At 37.7% G+C, this 26,658-nt stretch overlaps 1 protein-coding gene across 2 annotated transcripts in view; it reads left to right on the top strand.

Moving 5' to 3' along the window:
* XIRP2 (xin actin binding repeat containing 2) overlaps nucleotides 1-26,658 on the top strand; it is a 224,027-nt gene that overhangs the window by 104,190 nt on the left and 93,179 nt on the right. Inside the window, exon 1 of one of the 2 annotated variants that reach the window (XM_026697110.2) lies at nucleotides 307-459. The exons of the other annotated variant lie outside the window; for it this stretch is intronic. The gene's annotated coding sequence lies outside the window, so the exon portion shown is untranslated. Of the gene's footprint in view, nucleotides 1-306; nucleotides 460-26,658 lie in introns of those variants that run through there. 2 annotated transcript variants of the gene reach the window in all.

Below are 26,658 nucleotides of genomic sequence, written 5' to 3'. Positions count from 1 at the left end.
ACCCAGGAAAAGGAGTGTTAGCTAGGGGTGGAGTGGACGTCAGTGGGATGACTAGGATGATCAAGGTTTCTTTTCTCTAAAAACAACCATCTCACAAGGAGAAAGATGGCTCAGGGAACCCTTGATTGACTGCACAGGTGCTGTTATGCCAAGCATAGAGAGATGACAAAAGGCACTATAAGGCACTATTACTAGCAGATTTCTAGAACAAGTAGTTGACTCAGGCACTGGCCCTGTACTTCTCAGCCCCTAAAAATAGGTGCCAAGTGCCATGGTGTGCATGCAGGGCTAAAATAAAACCAGCCGTCTCCAGTGACTTGCTTGAGAGAAGGAGAGGGGTGAGTTTCAGTGGAGCTGGTCTCCACTGGATTGTATCTTCAGGGGACTGGGAACTTTGTCTCACAGAGGGAAGCAAGAGAGGATTTTTAACATAGGACTGCCAAGAGTTTTCCTTCACAGGTATGCTGCAATCTTTGCTTCTTACTGTTTAGTTGTGAGCAGGAGGAAGTGCAATTCTGGGTATTTGTGTATTTGGGCCAGCAGTGGAAAGAAAAACCAGGTGTTTCTCTTCCTCAGGGCAAGCATTTTTTTTTAAATAGTATGTGTATTTTAAATAAAATCCCATTGTTCAGAATAGTAGCAGCTGTGGAAGAAGGGGAAATCTCAGGCAAGTGGCTTTTGAATTAGAATTGAAGAGAGAAAAATCACTCTTAATGCTTGGAATCCAAGTAATATGCATCTTACTTAGATGAAGCATCTTTTGTCGCAGAACTGCTTCTGCGATTGGCTTTGTTTGGCTTTATTAGTCTGAACTGATTTTCTAGTTCTGCTGCTGTGAACAGAGCAGGTTGCCCTGTGGGATAACTCTCGAAGCTGAAGTAAGTATGAATTTTTGAGCAGCTGGGCCTGAAGACAAAAAAAAAAAGACATTTTGCTTCAAATTCCATAGGAAGTGGAATTAAATTTCTTGTGAGGTCAGATCTCATTTTGTGGGAAGAAACATCAGTTTGAGGGGCAGCCTTCAGTACTGAGCCTCTTAATAAATCCTGTTTATGAATAATAACTGTGGAGCTGGAGTTTAATTCAATAATAAATTCATTTTTTGCTAATATTTATAAAGACTAGCTGGTTTTGAGTAAATTTTAGAACATAAGAATGAAAAATGGTGAAAATTTTAGAGAGATTGTTTTCTGAGAACTGAATTCTTTAAGTTTTTTTTTATTGTACAGTGTGGTTTTTGTTTAGATGTGATTAAATATTCACCCCAATAACTGATGCACCTCTTTATGATATATTCTTTGCAATCTGTCTTTTAAAAAATCTGATATTTTCTTTGCAATCTGCCTTAAAAAACTGAATAGTGGTAAATAGGATTTTTTGGCCACTAGTTACACATTTCACTGTTAATCTAACATGATGATACATTGCTTATTACTTGCTCCTTCAGTGAGATCATTGCCCTACATTTTGCCATCTTGGCTAATATGGTTGGAAGAAATAAAAATCAGTTTGTTATCCCCTTATCTCTTCACTGCAAGTATATATTTAAAGACCGTTAGCAAGTTGCAATCTTTATAAAAATAGCCATGCTGAAAATAAAAAGGTATGTCCAGCTACGACAAATATAACCCAATAGCTTACTGCTTTACAATTAGCATTGCATAAGGGAGATCTAGGGACTATGAGTGGAAAGCTTGCAATGATAACAGATACTGAAACCGCAATCTTTTAATTTTTAAAAGTACTCCACTGCATGACTTTTGTGTTTAAACTTTAGCATGTAACTAAAATTCAAGTTGACTTTTAAGGAGCCCAGCATTTAGCAGAATTTCCTGTCGGATTATTCATTTAGGTGAATGTAGCATAAAGAGAATTGGTGGCATCATCGTGACTTTGCTTATTCTTCCCTTTACAAGTATATTTCAAAGTATTATTTTAACAGCCACTACATATTGTAATACTTTGTATTTATTTTCTGCACTAAGAACTCTTCAAACTGCAATGTTAGAAATAAGAATTAAAGAGTAGTGTCGTTCATTTGTAGTGGAGTTTGCATCTTTCCAGAAGTTTTCTTCCATGTTAGCTTTTCTTCTTTACAGACATTTTCTATATTTTTATAACATCTAGTTGGCCTTTGTCTGTACACCATTGACTCAGACTAAGCATTGTTAACCAGCCTTATTATGTATCAAAACTTTATTTTTATTTGTTCTTCTATGTATCAAATGGTCCCAGAATCATTGCTCTGTTTTAGAACAGCAGAAAGATAAATTTTTTAAATTCTTCATGAAGCAAATTATTTTGGGTGAACAGTCTATCTGCAGCTTTCATTCTAATCATGAAATACTTGTCATCATTCAACATCTGACATTTACAGTAATCATGTAAGGCTGTTCTTTCTTCATCCTTTTCAAGGACCACTTAACCCCTTAATGTCAGATTAGCCAAAGATCAATGATATGTGTGTATCTGTGTGTTTATCTATATATTTTTGAGAATGATAGAATTCTGCATAGATGATTCCCCATAAACGTAAGTATCAGCTGAACAGTACTAAGGCAAGAATGCTCCCAACTTATGTATGACTCTAGATGGACACAACCATGCAATTTTCTTGGCAACAGTATGGAAGTGGGTTGCAACTGTTTTCTTCTGGAATGTTTTTATTACTCCCTAGTCTAAACTCTACCCTTCTTGATAGACCCTTATTCAATTTCTGAATAATTCTAACTCTGCATAGCCTTTTTTGTTGGGACGATGTTATTAGTATTATCAAAACTTGTTTGCTGCCTGACTCCCAATGATTCTGGAGAGTGCACAAGTAAAAACATAAAAAAATATAAAAATAAACGATTGTAAAAATGACAAACAGGAACTAAGGAGAAACAAAGGAGAAACAAACCACCCAATCCTAAGGGGGCTTCAATCACCCTCACCAAAGACCCTCAAAATTCTTCAAAATATCAGCAGGGTAAGAGGCCATCCAGATCTTGGAGAGAATCTCATTCCAGAGGGCAGGCACTGCTATAAAGAAGGAGCACTTCCAGAGTTCTGGTAGAGGACATTATTTAATCAAAGGAATCCAGAAAGCACCCTGCCAGTTTGATTTAGCCCAGTAGGTAACATGGGAAGAGCTGGTCCCAAAAGTAATCTAATCTCATACTGTCTAGATCTTTATAGGTAATAACCAACACCTTGAGTTGTACCCAGAAGTGTTCTGACACAACCCTGTTACCAGCAAGAAAATCTCAAACAAACACAGCAACTCAAACCTTCTCAGCTTTAATCTACAAATAACTTCTTTGTAAATAAAAAATGGCTTGCAGCCAATTAGTCCAACCAGAAAAGCCTTGACAGAATTCTTCAGATAAGCCGGAGTCTCCACACACAATGCTGAGTCCTTTTACCATTTTTGCTTCTGCAAAAGCAAAAACCTTTTGAAACCAGGCTTATATTCCCTGGAGGGAGAGGCCATTATGTTGCATCCTTACTCCCGAGTCTCCTGTGCTGCTCCAGCTGTTCTCTTCTACGAATCATCCTGTGCTCATGAGCACTTGGCACAAGCTCCTCGGGAACTTCCTCATCACTGCTGCCAGCCCCCACAATCCCTGAAGGCAGCAGTCCACTCCCTGATGGTCCCAGCCCCTCATCAGAGTCATCGCTCTCCTCAGCCATCTGCACCTGCTGCCGGCTAACCACAACAAGAAGCAAACTGGCAACCAGAAATTTTACATGGCATATCAAGGCAGGCCCATTACTGCCTGTGCTGCTCCATTCTGTCCAGTTGAAGCTTCTAGGTGATCTTCAAGTACAAGAATGTTGCAATAATCACCTCATGACCAAGAGCCTCCCAATCTAGGAAACAAATGGACCAAATGAAGATATACAAAGGCCTTCTTGACCACAGCTACCATATACTCTTAGAGCACGGGGGGTCAAATTGGCAATTCGAGGGCTGGATGTGTCATACACAGGCCACACCCACCCCAACTCCGCAAATGGGAAAAACATCACAAAATGTCATGTGACGGCAATGTGACGTGGCGAGTGTGACACCCGTGTCTTAGAGGAAGTTTCTCTATCTTGAATGGGGAAGGTCAATCTGACCCAAGTCAGAGATGGAATATCCCTAGTCTGGATGGCTTAAACACCCACAACCTCGATCTTGGGAAGATTGAGTCAGAGACAATACCTCCCCATTCTTGTGCTACTTAGAACTCAAAAAAGATGGATGCCATGATTGCTTACTTACAGCAAATAAGAAAACACATGGCAATTTAATTCTCAAAAATTATACATATGTGATCATCACACTTTATGTGACTTTTGTGCCCTTAAAATGAATCTGCTGTTTATATCCATGTCATTGTATTTTAAGAAATGAAACTAATTCACAGCTGCAAAGAAATCGATCTGCAAGCTGACCGTTTCCAGTAAAATGAATAGGAAATCCATTTTATTTGGGAAAACCCACACAAGTATCAGGATGTTTGTAGTGTAAATTGCGGATGCGCTTGGAATTTGCATCTGGCAGAGTGACCAGTGCCTTAAGGAGCTTTAGGCCTGTTAACATTTTGTTTCATTTTGGAAAATGTAATATTTTATATTTCAGTTCAAAGGTAATTACAATAAATCAGAATTTAAGCAGTCTACAGAAGGAAACACAACTGAGATTACAAATGATGAAACAACAATGGTAATAAAACTGAAAAGCAGCTTTAAACCAAAACATATCTAAGCAATGTAAAACATTCCACCAGCAGAAATACAGCCAAACTTTAAAGGCTTTGGCAGGTGCAATTAAAAACAATTTTATGATATTAAACATTTATGTGGATCAGAGCAGAGACATATTTTAAAAAAAAAATCAAAACAATGCAAAATGTTCTTTTCTCAATTGCCATTCACTTAACTTCAAAATATTGGAGAAACTTAGTGAAGGGTTATAATAGTTGATCTCAATAATCAGAGTCATCCAAAAGAAAGCCCTACTTTAGATACTTAAGAGTTCTTATTTTAAGAGCACATTTTGATCTGTGCTTGAATAGATTGGGAGCCAGTATGATGGCTTGCCCAGGTCAATAATTTCAACCAGTCTTCTTCCAGATGGCATGCTCCAGATGTGTTAGAGTATAACTCCCATTATCTTCAGCCAGCATTGCCTGTCCTCATTTGGAATAAATGGAAAGTATAATGCAATATTTCTAAAGATGTCTGATTGGAAAAGTTGGAGTAGGTATTTTGGGATAAGTTGAACAGCCAAAAGAATCCTCAGAGCTAAACATGTAACACTATTTTAGGGCAAAAACAAAATGCTCTTACATAAGAGGTAGTAAATAAAGGGAATTTCTTCCATTTGGAAAGCTAAGGGAATATTTCTAATGTTCTTTCTAGTGCAGATGCTACCGTTTCAAGCAGGGGCAAAGTCAGAGAAGTTAGAGCTTCCACAGTTTGTACCTGCCCCCTAAAAACACTTTAATATTTTTGAAATAGCCCTTCAATTTCTGAGTCTGAAAGCTTGTGGTCTTATTCCAGTTGCTGAAAGACAATTTGCAGCTGCTAGTCCAATCATAAAAGTTTATCTGAGCATAATTAAAATTGGCCAATTGATCTGTGTCCTGATAATTTCAAAAGTAGCTCGTAGGACATATGAAACAATCAAGGTGGATTTTCATAGCCTTCCTGTGGATTATGGGAATTACAATCTGATACATAGCAGCCAGGTTGGAGAAAGATGAATTTGCATCATGAGAATCTGTTTAAGATAAAAAGAGCATTTTCTCAGAAGTGAATCCAGTGATGAAACATGGCTCTACATTTTGTTTGCAAGTGGTGAAAAGATATATGTGGCCGGCATACATCTTATCTTATCAATAATGAAATCTGAAAAGAACAGATCCAATTATGTTTTTGCTTCTGGATATGTGTAACCAACCTTCCTTCCTCCCTCCCTTTCTCTCCCCTTCCTTCCTTTCTCCCTGCTTCCTTCCTCCCTCCCTCCCATCTTCCTTCCCTGCTTCCTTCCTTCCATCCATCCTTCCATCCTTCCTTCCTTCCTTCCTTTCCCTGATGATTGTCTGGTATAATCCCTGGAGTTTCTTTAGCAAGATTTACAGAAATGGTTTGCTCTTGCCTGCTTCTTGTGGCTGAGAAAAAGTGACTGGCCAGCTGGTTTCATACCTAGATAGATTAGATCTCACAATCTTCTGATTGTTACTTTGTGCTTTAACCACAAGCACAATTCTTAGATTGTACATGTTATCTAAACTTATTCTTCACACAGTCATACCACTGAATGCACATCATTTGCCACAAAGGATCTCTTGAATATGTTATTTTGAAGGATTTGTATAAATACATTTTCAACAGCATTGTCTTCTCAAAAGTCTGATATGTCAATTTAACCTAAAAGCAAATATTTGGCTTCTGCTAATAATATAACTATAGTCAAATGACCCCAAAACAGTCTACTTTGAGAGACTGTTAGGCTAATTGTATATGGCACCATCCTGTTAGATTCTTGCATCAGTAGATTGTTCTCTAAAAGGATTGAGAATCTATTTAAATAGATGGAACACTACTGTTGTCTTGGCATCATTAAATGGGAACATTTTTAACAGTCTCAGATGACAAATAAGTTTCTTTATAAAAAATGCAATTACTGTAGAGGTGTTTCTTTTTAATATGTATCTGTAGGAGCATTAGGGAGAAAAGAAGTAGAGCATGACGTCAATGCCTGATCCTAGATGGCCTTTAAACTTACATAGTTATTTTTCATAAGTTTAAGAACTAATCTTGAATGGGTGCTATTCCCATTGTAAACTTGGCTCCAGATTTTCTCATAGTTAACTTCTGGAGAAAAATAAAATAATATTTCTAATCATCACTAAAAAAAAGAGCTTTGTTGTCAACCCATCCATCACTTTCTCTCTGGATTGGAAAGGACTAAGAGTAGGTAGATGAGGGATGTGAAAACATGAGGGATGGGTAAGAAAGAGCAACGGTCAATGGCTCACAAAGAGAGGAGACCCTCAGAGATCATATTGTCTATGATTCTGCATTGACTTGGTAGAGCCAAAGGAAGCACTGTTTTTCTAATTCTTATACGCTAACTGTGTGTTGATCACAAGAAGATCCATTTGTTGAAAGGGTATCTCCCTTCCCTAATCTTTGCTCACAAAGCCTCATGCTCATACAATGGACAACAGCGCAGCCTATATTTCTCCTTCCAAAGTGGTGCCCCTAGATTGTGAAAAGGGTTGCAGAGTTATATGTTGCCCTCTTGTGTATTGTTCCTCTCTCTCCCCAAAGTGAAAATATAGATTTGTATAAAAGTTCCTAAGGTCTTCTGTAGTCCTCAGTGTTCTACTGGGTGGCTCCACCAACTGTATTGTTTTGGAAACATTTGCTTTCACTTCATCACGCCTGAAGAATGTAGGCTAAACTCAAAAGGCAGGCTTAATCTAGAGGTTGTTGATGAGAATAACAGCATAACAGAGTTAGAAGAGACCAGAGTTGGAGGTTTTCTAGTCCACCCCGCCACCCACCCACCCACAACTTCTGGAGGCCACTTGTTCCACTGATTAATTGTTCCAACTATCAGGAAATTTCTCCCTAGTTCTAGGTTGGTTCTATCTTTGATTAATTTCCATCCATTCCTTCTTGTCCTGCCTTCATCTGCTTTGGAGAATAGGCTGACTCCCTCTTCTTTGTGGCAACCCTTTAGATATTGGAACACTGCTATCCCTAGTCCTTCTTTTCATTAAATTAGATATCCCCAATTCCTTCATATGTATGAACCTTCAGTCCCCTAATCATCTTTGTTGCTCTTCTCTGCACTCTTTCTAGAGCCTTCATATCTTTTTTATAACGTGGTGTCCAAAATTGGATGCAATATTCCATGTGTGGCCTTACCAAGGCATTGTAAATTGGTATACACGTGTTCTTGATTCTATTCCTCTATTAATGCAGCCTAGGACGGTGTTGGCTTTTTTGGCAGGTGCAGCACACTGCTGGCTCATATCATAAAGATGATAACCATAAACTAATCTTTGCAAAACAGTTGAGAAGGAAAAAGGCAGGAAACTTGATTCTCCCAACCTGTGTAATATGGCTCTGCCCATTTTAAAAAAATAATTCTGCCCACTGCAGTCTCTGAAATGTTAACATACCAAAATGGGAATTGCAGTCCTTGCTCACAAAGGTTCTTCATTCTTGTCCTAAAGACAGATCTCTTCTATACTGTATTTGTGTTGTAGTTCATGTCTATGTAGGAATTAAAGACTTTTACTACATACAACATGGTGACTGAATTAAAACGAAGAAGATAATGGCAGCAAAGTATACAGTTTTCCCTATCACCCAATCTTATGTCTAATACTATAGAACTCTGAGAGCAGTGGCTGGATATTGATGTATTTATCTTTACAAGATTTATTTTGGGATTTCAGGGTGGAATAAATAATGCTTCTTCTCCTTATTTTCCCACAACACCCAACTGTGAGTTGGTTTGGCCATAGAAAGAGTGGCCCAAACTTCCATAGCTGAAAATGAACTAGAACTCACAGTCTCCCAGCTTCTAGGTCAGTGCCTTAATCTCACAACTACATAAGCAAACCTTATGTGGCCTCTGTTGATTTGGACATTTCGCGGGCAGCAATCTTTGTTGATGCAGGAAACAAAGTTTTTGAAAACACTGACTGTTTTTCCCTCGACTGCATTAATGGGAAACATTCAATTTCTGGCAGAAAGCAGAACTGGCAAAAGCCCAAGCTGTGTTTATTTTACTTTCTGCACAAACTATTTTGTACTTTAATTTTCATGTTCTCTTGTGGCACCTTTTGAAGAATTTTGGCAATAAGCTTGATTGCATTATGGAGATTCACCGGTTCAAAGTTGTTTTCTATTTTTAATCTACCCCGGGGAGTTTTATTCCTGTTCTTCACTCCTTATGAGTGGTACAATGACAATTACTTGAGATGTCCTTGATGGATGTTGCTTAGAGAGGAGAAGCAGAATGTGCAACAACACGTATGATGCACAGTGCTGTCAAAACTTACAAACATGTAGAGTTATTTTCAATAATGTAGCTCAACCACAGCTCAGAGTCATGTGGTACGAGATTCATAGGATTTAATTCTAAATAAAACTTGTTTACGATGGAGGAGATAGAGAATTTAGTTACAGCGGGATATCATGGTGCATAAGATCTTGACTCCTGAACATGGTTGCAATAATTATAATATCAAGTTGCTAGAGTTATTTATTGCCAGATGTTTGGATTTGAAAGTAGCAAGAACCACTGGAACCATCAGATTGAGATGTTTTGGAAAATTAGCAGGTTAAGACCTTATGGGACTTCAAATTCCAAACAGATTTTGTTCGTAGTATACCTGATATAAGAGTTATTGAAAAGAAGAATATTTGATTCATTGATATTAGCATACTGGATGATGCTAGGATTGAGGAAAATCAATCAGAAAAAAATTATGAAGTACAAGGGACTTGCAGAATGAAGTTGAATGCTTATGGAAAAAGAAATCCATTGTTACACAACTCATGATTGCAGTCCTTGGGGCAATATCTAAAGGATTTCTTGATATTTAGAAATGTTGAATTTAGTGGACCTGAAAATCATAATATACTGTATATATATTACGGTATTGAGCTATGAGAGCCATGGAAAGATACCTGCTCGGCATTACAAGACAAGCTAGAAAGACCTGCACATGGATTAGAGAACAAATAAAAGTATATGATATCATCAAGAGAGTAAAAGAATTGAAATGGAAATGGGCTGGTCACATAAGCAAGAAGAACTGGTGGCACTTGCCATGTTGTTTCCGGGTACAATTCAAGATGTTGGTAATCACCTATAAAATCCCTCATGGTCCAGGTTACTTTAGGAACCGTCTCACCTGGGTGGGACTAACAGAGGCCATACTGTGGATCCTGTCAGTCAAGGAATTTCAACTGGCAGGATCCAAGAGAAGAGCCTTCTCTGCCAACATCTTATCCCCTGAAGTGAGATTGGCTCCTACCCTCTTGACTTTTCATAAGTGCTTTAAAATCTGATTCTGCCAAATGGCTTGGGGTTCCAAATGACTTGGGGAGTTTCACACTGGAAGTGGTTGACTAAGTGAAAACTATTCAGCATACTCCTTCTCTATCTTGTGTTAATGATTTTACTTTGTCTACTCTGTCATTTTATATTTGATGGTTTTAATAGTTTTAATATTTATTAAGTTGCAGGCCACCCAAACTTATTTAAAATGAAATGAGTGGCAAATAAATCAATAAATCAAACAAACAAATGAATAAATATAGAATTCTCTGAATTGGGAAAAGTAATGGGGGTTTTTAAAAATTAAAATCCAGGAAACTCCTTCCTAATATTTTTCTTCTAGTGAACATGCTCATCAAAAATAATTTATTCATCGATTGTTGTTGCTAGAGGGTAGGGAGTTATTGCTTTTTATTGTTTTGATATTGGGCTTTTATCTTTGTAAGAGTCACTGAGAGGGAGTTGGACAGCCATATAAATGTTCTTCAATAAAATAAATAATAAACAAATAAATTCAGGAGGGGAATACAACCTAAACCCTTTCCCATTACTGTATGAGCTATACTGTCATAAAAATATCAGTGTCTATCATTTTTACATGCAGATAGAAAGAGACTGGCAGAGACTTGTGACAAATGCAAGGGCTTTTTCACCTTGAGATGAATTATACATTAATTCAAGTTGAGTGACATATTCAAAGAAGAACGTGGATTTTTGTTCTTGTCACTGGACCTTTTGGTGCTGCATTAGTTGCTTATAGGGTAGGACACTTTAAATGAGGTAGTTAAGGAGACTGGTGGATTTCAATCCCCTTCCCATCACTTTCTCAAAAATGCTCCCCCTTCTCTCTTTTATGACATATTGTGCAGAGAGAAGATTTAATATCTACTAGGGGTTTTTTTTTTCTTCTCTTCCTCGTTGGCACTTTACCCACACAAGTGAGATAAGAACAGATGGATGAGAAGAGTGGAGTTTAATGATTTTCCCTGGGTTTTCCTCCCCATTTAAATTGCAGTCTCCAATCACAAATGCCAAAGAGCACAATTTTGCTGTGGAGGAAGGGATAACACCCTCCACGTGTGTTCATCTCCATTCCAGTCTCCCCTGGCTAGGATACATGTTGAAAACTGTGATTTAGCTGAGGGGGAAAGCACACCAAGAAACTGTATTTGGGGGTAGGGCATTCAAGTCAACACTGACTTTTGGCAACTACCTTCGCGGTTTTCTTGGCAAGATTTTGGAAATCGTTTACCACTGCCTGCTTCCTAGCACTGGTTGGGCTGGTCCAAAGTCACCCAGCTGTTTGTGCCTCACACCAAGATTAGCTTGCCAATGTCCCCTACAATTGTGTTTTTTTCCAGGCTATGTATAACGATGAAGTCTCATTCATCATCTTAGCTTGTATATATATGCTGGTGAAAACACACACACACACACACACACACACACACACAACACACACACACACAATATTAGGGAATTCTCATGCAATTTCATTGTTCCCCTGCAGCAAGCAAATCAGCCAAATGATAGAATTGCACAGGTAGGTTAGAAGCTTGAATACCTGTAGCAGGCTATAGTAAGGGCTTCAAGGAAGTGCATGCGACCTGGGGCCTAGAGACCATAGATCAAATGCTCTGAAAAGAGTTGGCAAGTGGACTATTTCTCATCCATACAATTTGTGATGAGACTAAGTATATCTTCGCTTTTCTCTCTTTTTGGAGGCTCTAAATGAAGCAATTAAAATGATACCTGGAAATGTTAATAATCAGTACTGCTTAATCATAAACAATATCCTCACAATGTGCCTTTCTCCTTCAACTGGTTTAATCTCAGATGATGAACATGATAGCCTGGTCAATATTCTTGGTCTATTTAAGAGCCATAGTGGCACAGTGGTTAGAATGCAGTATTGCAGGCTGACTCTGCTGACTGCCTGCAATTTGGCAGTTCAAATCTTAACCAGATTTGACTTGATCAAGGTTGACTCATCCTTCCATCCTTCCGAGGTGGGTAAAATGAGGACTCCGGTTGTTGTGGGCAACAGGCTGACTCACTTACAGAGTGTTGAGAAGCACTAGGAAGCGGTATATTAGTCAAAGCGCTGTTACTATTGTGACTGTTGTATGCATGTCCTTGATTAACTTAAAATAATCTTCAGTATTAAGAAAATGTTGTCATACAGGGACCTAGTTTCAAAGTGAGCCAGGCAGGATTTCAAAACTGGACAGGGGCTTAAAAGAAATAATGACATTTCATCCACAAGAAAACAAATGTGGCCTCTGGTTTCCTTCACCCTCCTTACTTCCATATGCATTAAACTATATTTCTAGGTGCACATACTGTGCAGGATGAATAACCCATGAAATTGAATATTTCTGTATATGCAATCTGAGCGCAACTGCTTCTTTTAACCCAGCAGTTCTTTTGTCAGATTCTGTTACTTCTCCAGATTTAAATTATGAAGGAGAGAGACAGAGACAGAGAGGGAAGGTGGGAGAGAGGGAGGGAGAGAGGGAGAGAGGGGAGAGGGAGGGAGAGAGGGAGAGAGGGGGGAGGGTGGGAGGGGAAGAAGTAATATGGTTACAGGGCTTGAAATAGGAGATTATTAAGGCAGGAGAGACTTCTATTGCCTTGGCAAACATTTGTTATGGGTTCGGCTATACTGGCAATGACATCATCTCTTTTTGGAATATAGAGCTGTGTAATTCTGATATCTTTAATATAGGACTGAGAGATGGCATGGGTTTACTGCGGGGAAAGGAAATAGATCATTTTATATTTTGGGTTTATCTATTATGTCCAGTTTTCAGGGGTTACATTTATAATAACAATCACCCCTCATTCAGCTGAGGGTGGTTATTGTTCTTATGAGGCATAGAAATCAAATGTATGTTGAAAAACATACTCACAATTTACACATTAAAGATGAATCACTGTACATTTATTAGTAGGATATTGTGGGTTTTTACTTACTTAAATATTTCCCCAAGGTTATTCCACTGCTTCCATTCAATGTGCTGTCTTCAGCCACACGTGAAATCATACGTTAAAAAAATTATGCAATCATTTAGAATCTGCTATACACTCAGATAAATACGCATGTCTCAGCATTTGCATTTGCATCCAAATATTTTTCAAATTCAGCAGCCCGTTGAATGAAGTTCAATATCCTTTCCAGAGCATGGCAGGTCACCTGGAGGAATGCAGATGTACAGCTGGGTTGTTACATAATATTAAATACGTGCACAGATGGTCCAAACGCTAAGTGAGACCCAAGATAATAGGATTATGACAAGAGTTCAGGTACACTCCTTCCACCCCAAACCAGGCATAATGAAGTTGCTTAAGTAGAATTCAAAGGCAATTCACTTATTAAAGTGGGTATAGATTCTATGGTAATATAAAAGCAGGTAGGCGGTGTTGCTTCTAGCATATAAAATTTGGAGCTGAAATAACCACTGGGGATTTAGCAAAACTGCCCACGACCAAGTCTAGAACTTAGCAATTTTTCATGAGTAATATTGTTTCTTAAATATAACCTGCCTGTCTGAGATTGTAAATGCAGATTAGTGGAGATTTCCATTTGGAACTCAGCTTTCCAGACCCTCTATTTTACAGGAAAATGATTGATCTCTCGTATTTAAACTCCCAGCTTTAGTGTCTGAAAAAGGCTGTAGAATAGGCTGAAGTTCAATCTCCAATGACATGCAACAATATAATCAGAGGTGGTATTCAGCAGGTTCTGAACCATTCTGGAGAACCGGTAGCAGAAATTTTGAGTAGTTTAGAGAAACAGCAAATACCACCTCTGACTGGAGACTTTACAGTATCCTTCCCCTGCCACACCCACCAAGCCATGCCCACAGAAAAGAAAAAAATTGAATCCCGCCACTGCATATAATACTGTGAAATGATTAAAAAATGGAAATGTCGATTGGGCAGAGAGAGTGGATTATATATTCCAGTGTGCAATTTCCCGTGTGTGTACCTCCAATCTGCTGTACAGATTAGTGGATCCTCTAGAACACACACACACACACACACACATACACACACAACTTTATATGAGTCATTGTGCATATTCTGGCATGGCAGGTGTTTTGTAAAAAAAATATGCATTTTTGTATGGCTTTTTTCATAGTACATACATTTTTTTCTTGAGAACAGCATAATAATTTGGGAAATATAAATTTTTTTCCCTCTATATAATATTCTCAACTTCAAGCTAATTTTAAAATGTCAGAATCTTCCTGAACACATTTATAGAGCTTGTGCTCACTGTTTGATGTCCTTTTTTCTTTTTCATGTTGACATATTTATCGACCAGAATGTGTGGAAGTATAGAAGCCAGCTCTTGCTGCTTATCATAACTGTGTACCTCAGTCTTGCCTGCTCAGCTCCTCACTGAATATGAACTAAACATATTTAGTTGTAGTAAGTGATGCCCATGAAACATGAGACACAGTCCACACTCCATTTATGCTTCCTAACAGTGGTGGGATTCACATTTTTTTTTTTACTACCGGTTCTGTGGGCTTGGCTTGTTGGGCATGGCAGGGGAAGAATGTTGTAAAATCTCCAGTCAGAGGTGGTATTTGCCAGTTCTCTGAACTACTCAAAATTTCCACTACCAGTTCTCTAGAACTGGTCAGGACCTGCTGAATACCACCTCTGCTGCCTAATGTTGTGAGATTGTACCTCTGAAATTTAGAGAGAAGATGCCCAAAGTCTGAAATCCTCTGCTTTATTGCCACCTGTGACCCTCTCCAAGAAACCAACATATGGACTAAAAATACAATTTGGGAGAGATGTGGGATGGTACACCTAGTTTTCGTTGGACAGAATGGGTTTGTTATATGTAAAGATGTTGGACAAGCCCGCTCCTGGACACACATTTGCATTCTCACATATTCAGATCAATAGAGGTCAGGATAGGTCTAATGTTCCATTGAAATCTCTCTGTAACCATCTCTTAGCTAAAAGGCCCCTTGGGCTTTCCTAAAAGAAATTGACCAGCAACAGAATGTTGACTATGCAAACCCTGTGAAGGGAGTGAAAGGTCAATTTTGTTAGAATAACAACAACAACAATAATAATACATAAAAAATAAAGAAGTTAAACTGGTCTGAGACTTTAGACAAACAGGGACCTGCCACATAACACCCTGGATTTAACAGTTCTCAATAAGAAAGACAAAAAGGTCTTTCTTTTTTGGATGTGTCAGTGCCTGGAGACAGCAGAATAGAAGAGAGAGAACTGGAGAAGATAATAAAATACAAAGACCTACAAATAGAAATAGAATGGCTATGGCAAAGGCAAGCAAGAGTAGTACCAATAGTAATAAGCGCCTTGGGTGCAACCCCAAAACAATTGGAGCACCACTTGAACACCATAGGCATTTGCCATCAGTCAATTGCAGAAGGCAGCTTTACTTGGAACAGCTTCCATCCTGTGATGATATCTGTAACACCATCAAATACCCAATCTGCCAATCTCAGGTCCTTGGTAAGGACTCAATAGGTCAACAAAAATGCCAAACCCAGTCTGAACATCTGGCTGACTGTGCAATGATGCTTATGCTTATGATTATTATTAACAGCAGCAGCAGCAGCAACAGAGACAGGGCCTAGGCTGAGTGGCAAAACCAGGCAACTTAGTTACGGTAGATGAAATTGCCTAATTATTATTTCATGTTTCACCTCCAGAAAGACACAAGAAAATTTTAAGATTTGAGGCCTAACACATGCAGGATAAAAGATATGAAAATCTTTTAAATGAAAAATGAAATCTATTTCATTTAAATGGAAACCAGGTACAAAAATGAAAAATAGTTCCCATTCATGCTGTATATTTTGAATGTGGCAAGGAGTTGTATAAAATTTCTTCACCTAGAAATGTCTGTAAAATGTATATTTTTCTACATAATGCTCGTGAGACTTTTTTGTTTTTTACTGAGATTGTGGTTGATTTAAACCAAAACCACTCTTCCTACATTTTGCTTTGCCACGCTTCTCTTTCACTGATATTAATGCCGGGAGATAAATCTTTTCTGACTGATGATTCAAAATAATTAAAATATAAAGTATACAGCAATCAAAGATGCAAAACCCAACAAAGAGATCAACATTCTCACTCAAAATCTTGTGCAGTCTGGAGGTTCTAACCTAAAATCTTACAGGATTTGGTTGTAATATAAGGTTTCTGACATTTAATTTTTGAAATTAATTATGGCAGGAAATGTTACCATTTACATTAATATTTTAAAATGATGAGATTGAGGATGGCATGATTACTCTTATTTAAAGTTATATTCTCAACCACGTCTATTTTTTAAAATATAGATTATTGTGAGGGAGAAATAATAGAAGGATATTTTTATTTCACATACTGAAAATATCACAAACTATGATGAATCAAATTCACCAATTATTTCCTTACTCTTGAAGCTTAATAAAAACAAGAGATGGGATGATAAAGATAGAGGAAGAAACTGGATACTAGTGAAGATGAATTCCTAGAAATATGGCATAGATTTAAGTGTTTTTAATTGTGCTAGATGATGATTAGGTTTGCTTTCAAATTATGTAAATCTGAAAGTATTTGGATTGGCCTCCAAATAAATGCCATAGCTCTAGACACATCTACCACTGATTATATTTTTTAAACATTAGAAGAAAAGCAATGCAATTTTCTTTGGCTATTCCCTCTTTCTCGTCCCTCTTTTTGTGTTAAAATTTTAATTCTTTTTTCCCTGCTCCTTTCTATCTTCAGTGAGAAGATTGATGCTGAAGCTTTAAAATGTAAATTTTCTGAATTCTAATTGAATCTTTTTTGCACAATAATACAGTAAGCAGAAAATCTTAAGTATTAGCTTGAGGAATACACATAGGCAATTTCTCACTGCTACCAGCTTATAATAATAGATAATTCTAATATCAGTAATGGGCAGACATCAGATAGGAGTGAGAGTAGGCAAAAGGAGTCACAAAAGACTCGTGTTTGTTGTTTATTTTCAGCATAGCTGCCTCCCCTTTCTGTTACCGGAATTCTCCATTGGATTAAGCAGCCTTTTGTCAGTGAGAAACTCTGTTATAACCAGTTGAGATATATAAGATTCAACCCACATCTGTATTCCTTGAACAGTGTATTCAGCTAGAAAATTGTAGGTTGTTTTTGTCCCCAAAAGGATATACAGATATTACTTTTCTATATCCTTAGAGGGAAGTAGCTAGGTTCTGCTGATGCATAAGGAATGTTCCAATAAATACAGATTACAGGTTGAATGTTTTCCCACTTCTGGAGGAAACATTCTTCTTACAGGAATTGAATATTAACTGAATAAAAGTTTCCTTGTACTGTCCAAACTTTTATCTGTGCTTTCCAAGAGGTGATTGGTGAATTTCATGAGCATGAACTTTGGGAAGTAGGTTGATTATCAACAAAGAGATTATAAATAAACTAAGGGATGTTCACCATTTATTTTCCTTATTTCCATCGTAACCAGGAGTCCAGATCTTTTAAGATATCTTATGAATTAAAAATGTTTCTTTGATTATATTGGGAAGATAGAGAAAGCGGCAAGAAGAGATTGCTCAGTGCTGTATGTGAATACCTCTAAGACGCTAGAGGTACATAGATTGATTTAGTGCATGTTCTTGGCACATCTAACCCACAGAATATTATCTGCAGAGAGTCTGCCGCGGTATTCTCAGTCATTTGGTCAGATGCAAGAAACAGTACTTTCACTTGCAAAATAGTCTCCAGAATAGAGAGCATAGTTTCTAGGATGGAATTCATAGCTAGAATAGAATAGCATTAGCAAATTTGTGGTAAAAGTTGGGCTTGCTTGCATCTGTGGTATATACAAGCACCTGGAACTGTTATGAGTTTGTAACCTTTTCTATATTAGAAAAAAAAAGTCACTGCTTATGCCATGATGGGTAGTAAAAGTTATCCATCTGGCCATTTGCTGACAGCCATGTGAAAGAGTGCAAGGCAAAAATAAGAGAAATAAATGATAAAGAGCATGAATTAATGAATAAAATAAAAAAGGGGAAACATAGAGAAGTTGAATTGGATGCTATAGATGCATAATGTGAAAGCAGGGGAGCAACAGCTTAGAGATAGTTGCTATATATTTAGTGATAGCAATAACTCCCGGGCATGGCGATAATAGAAGAACCAATATGCCTTTTGGGAAAATTGACTAATATTCTGAATGATTGCTCTTTTTTTCATGCGATGAAAATTAGGAATGGGATGAAATAGGGCGTGCATAAGTGCACCATAGTGCCTCCCATCCCTGTCCTATTGTCCCCATTTAATCATACCTATTTCCTCTATTCTTACTCATGTTTATACTTGTACCTATTATTTTGTACGCAACTGGCAAATAAAAAAATAAAGAAAAATAAAACTGAAAAAGTTATTGAACCATTCGGTCCCAAGAATGAATGAGAACAGTGACCGTTGATGGCATATGACCAGGAAAAGATCTGGTTCAGATGCATGCTTAAGAACACGCAAAGGCCTGTATTTAAGTTTTCATGGAAAAGGAATGTATAAAGAAGCACTATTGTTTATGAAAAATAAGTGTAAAAAATACAAGGTTGTTGAGGTGTGTTGGATAGTTAGTTTTTGTAAAGTCAAGAGTGGATCTCAACCCCCGCCCTCAAAAAAAGGACCTGAAAAAGAATAAAGAAACAAAAGTGCAAGTAGAACTATAAGAACAGAAAACAAAGGTCTGTACTGCGTGAAGTGTTAGATGATAAATGAATCTCTCAATTAACAGAATAAGAGAATAGGAAGGGACCTTGGAGATCTTCTAGTCCATCCCCCTGCTCAAAGCAGGAGACCCTATATCCGTGATCGTGAACCTATGGCACGCGGGCCACAGGTGGCACGCAGAGCCATTTGTGCCGGCACATGAGTAGCAGGCAAACTTACTCACTGCACATGCGCGTACCTCACAGCTGATTTTCGGCTGGTTTGAAGTCTTTTTCAGCCTCCCAGAGGCTTGAAAAAAAGCCTCTGCAGGCTTTACAGGACAAATAATAGGTCAAATAATATTTTGTTACTTCCTGTATTTCCGGAAATACCGGAGGTGACGAAACGGGCCTATTATTCATCCTGCAAAGCCTGCAGAGGCTTTTTTCAAGCCTCTGGGAGGCTGAAAATCAGCTGTGAGGTGCAGTACAGGTAAGGGGGCAGCAAGAGGGGGAGATCGTGCGCACATGCGCAGGGAATATGGGGGGGCGTGCGCATCACCTTCTGGTCGCTGGCACAGGAGCCCAAAAAGGTTAGCCACCACTGCCCTATATCATTCCAGACAAGTGGCTGTCCAGTCTCTTCTTGAAAACCTCAAGCATCCAAAACTTCTGAAGGCAAGCCGTTCCACTATTTAGACAACTTGCTCTACTTGCCCAAAGAAGAGTGTAGAAAATTTGTCTTCCAAGACTGAATTGTACAGTTTGAGAGAAGGATCAAATAAAAGTGGCTTTGAAAGAGGAAGTGTAAGTTTATTTATTATTGTTGCAAAAAATGATAATGAGAAAAATATATAATGTGTCTAAAGAGGAAAAGATAGTTTACAAGGAATGTAGTTAAAGTGAATAAAGATCAAATGCAGAGCAATTATCAGGCTTCATCCCAAAGACAAGACTGTACCACTTTCTCAAGCTCACAAGAAATTCAAGAATTTCCAACCACATAATAATGAAATTACTTATTGGGCCCCATTTCTGAGAAGGCTCTCCAGTTTCCATCTGTTCTTTCTTTTGCAACTGTCAGATTTGCTATCATGTTTCTTAGTAAATGTGTGAGAACTAATTTTCAGCAACTTTGATGGAAATAAAACTTGTTTTAGGAGTGGATAAAAGGCAGTAAACAAGCCTTTAGCAGAGCGAATGGAAATAAAAATAAAATGTGATTAAGGAATTTGGGATGAAAGTGAAGTAAGGGAATACTGGAAGTGGTATTTTAGGGCTGTATAACAGAAAAATAAGAAAAAGTGAGTGCAAAACTACCAGGAGGATAAGTTTTTAAATGGGTTTGGGAAGATATTTGGCAAATTTCTGATTGAAATAGTATTAGAGAAGGACAGTAAACAAAATTTCAGAAGTTTATTGTAGTTTGTATGCTAGGCAGGAGTTAGATTTAAGTCCAGATTTAATGTTCAGCAGGTCAGTGAGAAATGTATACATTTGAACAAGTTTCTAAAGGTAAAATTGTTTCCATGTCCAGTTGATTCCAACTCTAGGGAAGAGATAGTATTCAGCAGGTTCTGACCAGTTTTGGAGAACTGGTAGGGGAAATTTTGAGTAGTTCGGAGAACTGGCAAATACCACCTCTGACTGGAGATTTTACAGTATCCTTCCCCTGCCACGCCCACCAAGCCATGCCCACAGAACCGGTAGTAAAACAAAATTTGAATCCCACCACTGCTCTAGGGGGCAGTACTTGTGTTCGTTTCTTAGCTGAGGGAGCCAGCGATGTTTTGAAGACATTTCCGTGGCCATGTGGCCAGCATGATTATACGCCGAGGTGCATAGAATGCTGTTATCCTCCAACTGAAGTAGTACTAATTTATCTATTTCCATTTGCATGCTTTCGAATTGAGAGGCAGGCAGGAACTGGGCAAGTAACTGGGACTCACTCTTTTGCCCAGCACTTGGGTTTCAAACTCAGACTGTCAGTTTTCCAGCTGACAAGCTTAGCATCTTTACCGCTGAGCCATTGTGCCGCCTTTTGAAAAAGTTGATAGTTTGTACATTTGTTGATTTAGAGAGGAATCATGAGATAAAATGTGTAGGTATAGATTATGGAATGCTTTGCATAATTATTGAATCGATTACTATTTACTGAATGTGATAAGACTGGGGTGGTATGGAAGTAAAGCATGAGTGAGAATAAATAGAATATATTTGCAAATGATTGTATATTGAACAGAGAGTAAGACAGGCATGTTGATGTCCCTGATTCTTTAATGGATGGATGCATAAGGAGTGTTCGTTTGAGATGTGTATTAGGCAGTTGTGCTAGTCAGAGACATGAATATATATCCAATGTCATGTTGTTACTTGACAACCAGAATGGTATGCTGGAAATAGTATGACAGAATGAAGGGTATTATCTGACAAAACATATAAAAGTCAAAGTAGCTGCATTTATCTGAGAAAACAGAATGAATGGTTACAATTTACTCATAATTTGTCAAAAAATAGAGCAAATAGTTCAATTTTTGTCTTATTACCACAGATGAGAAAACGGAAGGCTAGTGTTTAAGATGCAAATAGTAATAGAAAGATAGTTAAGGTCACCTGGAGCAAATGCTAAAATAATGCTGTCAGCAAGGAATATAAATCCTTCCATTCCCCACCATCCTGTCAGAGCTGAAGAAGCTTCTTGGATGAGAAGGGAAACATCTTCAAAGAAAAACCAGAAAATCCAGTTGCCTCTTGGAAAAGCACCTTTGGAACAATAGACGCAATCTACATAGACTTTTGTAAAGCCTTTGATTCAGCGGTACACGAGAAACTACTCCTAAAACGAAAATCTTATGGTATCTTTGGACATCTGCATAACTGGATAGAAGCATTCCTGTCAAACAGACAACAAATGGTCAGAATTGGGAGCGTCCTATCAAATTCTGTACCTGTCAATAGTGGTGTCCCCCAAGGCAGTGTTCTAGGACCAGCTCTCTTCATACTCTACTCTAAATGACCTCTGTGATCATATTAAGAGTAACTCCGTTCTTTTCGCTGATGATGTAAAGCTATTCAACATCACAGACAATACTGCTACCCCTCAAAAAGATCATGACTATGTATCAGAATGGTCAAACAAATGGCAACTTCAAATCTCAACAAATATATGCTGTCTTACATATTGGCCAAAAAAAACAGAAAATAAAATACAAACTGAATAATCAAGACCTTGTTGATGATCCAAACTCTGTCAAGGACCTTGGAATCCTCATCTCTAATGATCTAAGTGCTAGAGCCCACTGTAACTACATAGCCAAAAAGGCATTAAGAGTTGTTAACCTAATCCTACGTAGCTTTTTCTCTGGTAATATCCCACTATTAACTAGAGCATACAAAACATTTGCTAGACCAATACTCGAATACAGCTCATCAGTCTGGAACCCACATTATGTATCTGATATTAACCCAGTTAAGAAAGTCCAGCAATATTTCACAAGAAGAGTTCTCTACCCCTCTGCTCGTTGCAGGATACCTTATGCCACCAGATTTGAAATTCTAGACCTAGAAAACCTAAAACTACACCGCCTTCAGTCCGATCTAAGTATAGTATATAAAATCATACATTGCAATGTCCTACCTGTCAATGAATACTTCAGTTTCAACCATAACAATACAAGAGCAAACAATAGATACAAACTCAAGGTTAACCACACCAAACTTGATTGCAGGAAATACGACTTCAGCAACAGAGTGATCAATGTCTGAAATATTCTACCTGACTCTGTGGTTTCTTCCCCAAACCCCAAAAACTTTAACCTTAGACTGTCTACTATTGACCTCACCCCTTTCCTAAGAGGTCTGTAGGGGGCGTGCATAAGCGCACCAATCGTGCCCACCGTCCCTGTTCTATTGTTTCTTTTTATTTCTCTTATATGTATCCATTTCATGTATTCATAACTATGTTTGTACTTATACCTGTTATCTTGTAAGCGATTGACGAATCAAATGAATAAATAAAATAAAAGCTACGAATCCATTTCTGAGTGTAGATGCAAAGATGCCATACAAAGTTAGGCTAAGGAAAGGTATTGTGAATGGTTTGATATATAAGCCAGTTTTAGCTAGATTTTCTTGTGTTTTCCTCACATATGTCTTTAAATCCTCTGGCTTATTCAGTGGTGGGATGCTACCGGTTCGGCCCTGTTCTACAGAACCAGTAGCTCTGTGGAGCAGCAGACACAGAACTGGTTTGCTATGATGACCCTTTGGTTGTTTGTTTGGCCCACCTGCCTGCCCGGGCTCTTGCCTGTCCTTTATTTCCTGCTTTTTCAACCTCAGCTGCTTTGCGCGGCACAGCTGAGGTAGAAAAAGCAGGAAAGAAGAGGATTTTCAAACACTGTGCACCCGCACACAGCGCTTGTCAGCTGTCTGGGTGGCATTTTGCAAATGCTGTACACACGCATGTGTGCGTGCAGCACGAGCGTGCACGCAAAATGCACTCTCACTGAACCGGTAGTAACACCAGTTGAATCCCACCTCTGGGCTTATTCCTTTCCTTGCTCTGAATAATGTTCATTACCTTGGGGGGTTGAATGATTGGTGTGTGTGTGTATATGTGTGTGTGTTTGTATGTGTTTGAATGTATTTATATATACTGTACCTATACGTCAAAAGTTAAAACTGAGCAGAGTTCCACTTTATTTGTTCTGCATAACTAACTGAGGGGCACAGCCAATATCCCACAAGACTATCTGAATATGTATTTTTACAGAAACACTACAGAGGAATATGAGAGCGGTCACAAAGTGAGACCTGATCAAAAAGTATACGTTCCATCCTCTAGTTTTCTTCAATTTTCCTCATATTTTGCTTTTTCTCCTTGATCTTTTAAATATAAAGTTTAAGAAGAATGCCCCAAAAGATAAAGAGCACAGGACAGTAATTTGTACACAGCTATTTAGCACCATGGAAGTTCTGTTTGGAAGCATTATCTTTTGAAATAATGTTTAAATTCTCTTGAGATGTAATATGAAAGAAATGATAAAAGTATGCAGACAGATCACTCATTCTTATCATAATTACAACATTGCCAAATGGAAATAGTTGTATGTGTATTAGTTTACCAGGTTTTAGAACAGCATATTTTCCAGATAGCTATTGGAGAGACTCCACCTAGTGGTGTATTCAGACAATGGCTATTCTTTTTATTTTTTTTAAAGCTATTTTGATATAAGGCAGCTCTCAAGATCTTTGCTTATTCAGAGGTCATTTGAGCTACCGATAACAAATGTTAACACTCTGTGTTCTTTCAAAAGGACTGGATACAACTCTTTCTCCAATCATAGATCAAATTGGATTGGAAGAGAAGAATTAAGAAGCTTAAAATACAAAGCAAAAGAATGAATAGATACAAATCTGAAACAAACAAAATCCTTCTTTAGCTTTTTTTTCAAGTTTTATCAGAATGGCAAATACCAATGAAACTGATATTGAGGCAGCATCTATGCTGTGTCACACTGATAATGGCTGTAAAATTTCAGAGATGGATTTGTTATGATATGACACTTCTGCGAAGATGGAGTTATTAATTTTAACTGGGATTAAAATCCAGATAAGGTAACTAAGGAATAAGAACATACGTTGAAAATTAAAGAAATGAAATTAAGAGAAAGTCCTCTTCAATTATTGTTAAAAACATGCCAGCAATATATACATATATAAGGAGTATATATGAAAATGGACATGCCTGGAAGGACATTAATATAATTTCTATAGCATACATAAGCAATATTTAGGGACCATTGGACATATTTGGATTTCCCCCCCAAAAAGAATCAAGTGGACATCCCAAAAAGTAGTCTATACAAACAATACTCTTAGGTATGACCAATCCACATTCTAATTGAACCATGAATATGGATTTCTATCAATTGTGATTTCTACTATTACTGAAACTACCTGTGTATGTGTATGATGCTCACATGTCATCTCTTGACATCAAGCACAATTAAAGCATGGAAGATTTAATGAATAAATTTTTGAGTGGAGATTTCTCCAAGTCCTTAACTGTGCATAATTAGGGGTCCAGGATTTGGAGACGCTTCTATTTATAGAAGTCAAGACCTCCTTTCTAACATAATAGCAGAGGTTAGAGGAACTGTGCGGATGGGGTGGATCTAGAGATATGACTTACAACCCTTGCCTCTTAAAATAAGTATCCATAGGAATTTTAAGAAGGTGATAGTCACAAAACAATAGATATGGTCACGAGATTAAATTAGAGCTTTGGTTTGAATTACCCAGCTAACTCTTGAACTTCTGACTCCACAAGAAATTTTTGGGGAGTTTAAAATATATGCACATGAAATTATTGAACTAAAGAATTGACAGAGACCGTTCCAACAAGTCTATACATTTATACATTTCCAACAGAGGATGACCAGCCTCTGCTCAAACATATCCAGGAGAGGAGACTATCTTCTTTGGCAGTTGGTTCCATTGTCAAAGTCTTGTTACCATTAGGATTGTTTTGCTGATGTTTAGACAATTGGAAAGACACTGAGGAGCTATAAAATGTATAATTATAGAAAAAAAACCTTGTAACAAACATTATAGCAGGTACTATGCAGTGACCATTCAGATTTGGAAGTATATGTATGTATGAGCTGGAGTAATAATTGTTGTTGGAATGTTTTTAGTCATCAGTGTAATCTAGAATTGCTAGTTATTTTCATATAGAGAGAAACAGTGAGACAAATCTACATATCACCTTCCCATGGATGAATACAAAACAATGTTTAAGGAAATACACTGTGTGCATTTTGTTTATGTTCTGTTCACATAAAATGATCCCAAGAGACAGCTTACACAAATTGTTCTGTTCTACTTATTGAATTGTTCCTAGATTTACTGTACCAAATCTATACTAGCTTTGGCTGATGAACCACAAGGGTGGAATCCATATATCCTCTGTCTCTAAGAAAAAAAATGTACTGATCAAAAATAAATAAATGACACCCATCATGCCACATTTAAAAATCAAGTTCCCTTACTGTGTATGAGATATATAGCCTTCTGTCTTTCAGATATGACATTGCCTGTATTCTCTGTTGAAGTGAGGATGATGGACTTACATGCTATGTGACTGCTTCCCCAAGTAAAATTAGAACATTATTCTTGGTTTCCTGAGAAATATCTGAGACCTGTCTTTAAGCTGGGCATTTCCTCTCTTATTTTAACATCTACATTCTTTTGGGTACCATGCTCAAAAATAAATATTTCAGCCACTAGTCAAATTAAGCTCACAGTCTTAACAAAAAGCTCCTCTTTCAGGTATGTATGTAAAAAAGCACTCACGGCCTAATTCCTTAGAGAAACAGTTTATGTCAAGCCAATCTCTGATTTTGTAGCAGATAGACTATATCTTGATGCTGATCCAGGCAAAAAGAGGACTAGAAAAAAAAAAAGAATCTAGCCACTATATGAATTAGTATGAAAATGAAAAAAAAAATATTATAAAGTAATATTTGACACATTTGTGCTAAATTTGCATAGTGGGTAGTTAGTAGCAGTGACGTTGTGAAATTATGACCAGATTTATTATGAGATATATAGTACTCTCATCAAGAGCGGACTGCATAGGTAACGGCAACCAAAGTAGTGGCTGAATTATACTTCAGTACTAGCCGTGGAAGAAGGTGGCTTAGAATAGTGTTTCTTCAAATGTGGTCCTGGATCCTGCCCCTGCCCCTCCCCCACCCAGACCCTGTCTAGGGTCCTAGAAATCAAAACGATTGGTCAGATGTTGAAGTTATTTGCAAATATTTAAAACAATGACACCCTTCTCATTATTTTTTATTTGTTAAAAATATAAAGGGTTTTTTTCAC

Source organism: Pseudonaja textilis, chromosome 1 (assembly GCF_049901715.1).
Source record: "Pseudonaja textilis isolate UNSWEBS1 chromosome 1, rPseTex1.2, whole genome shotgun sequence".
NCBI lineage: Eukaryota > Metazoa > Chordata > Lepidosauria > Squamata > Elapidae > Pseudonaja > Pseudonaja textilis.
The sequence above is the reverse complement of the archived record's forward strand: the minus strand, read 5'-3'. Positions and strand labels throughout refer to the sequence as shown.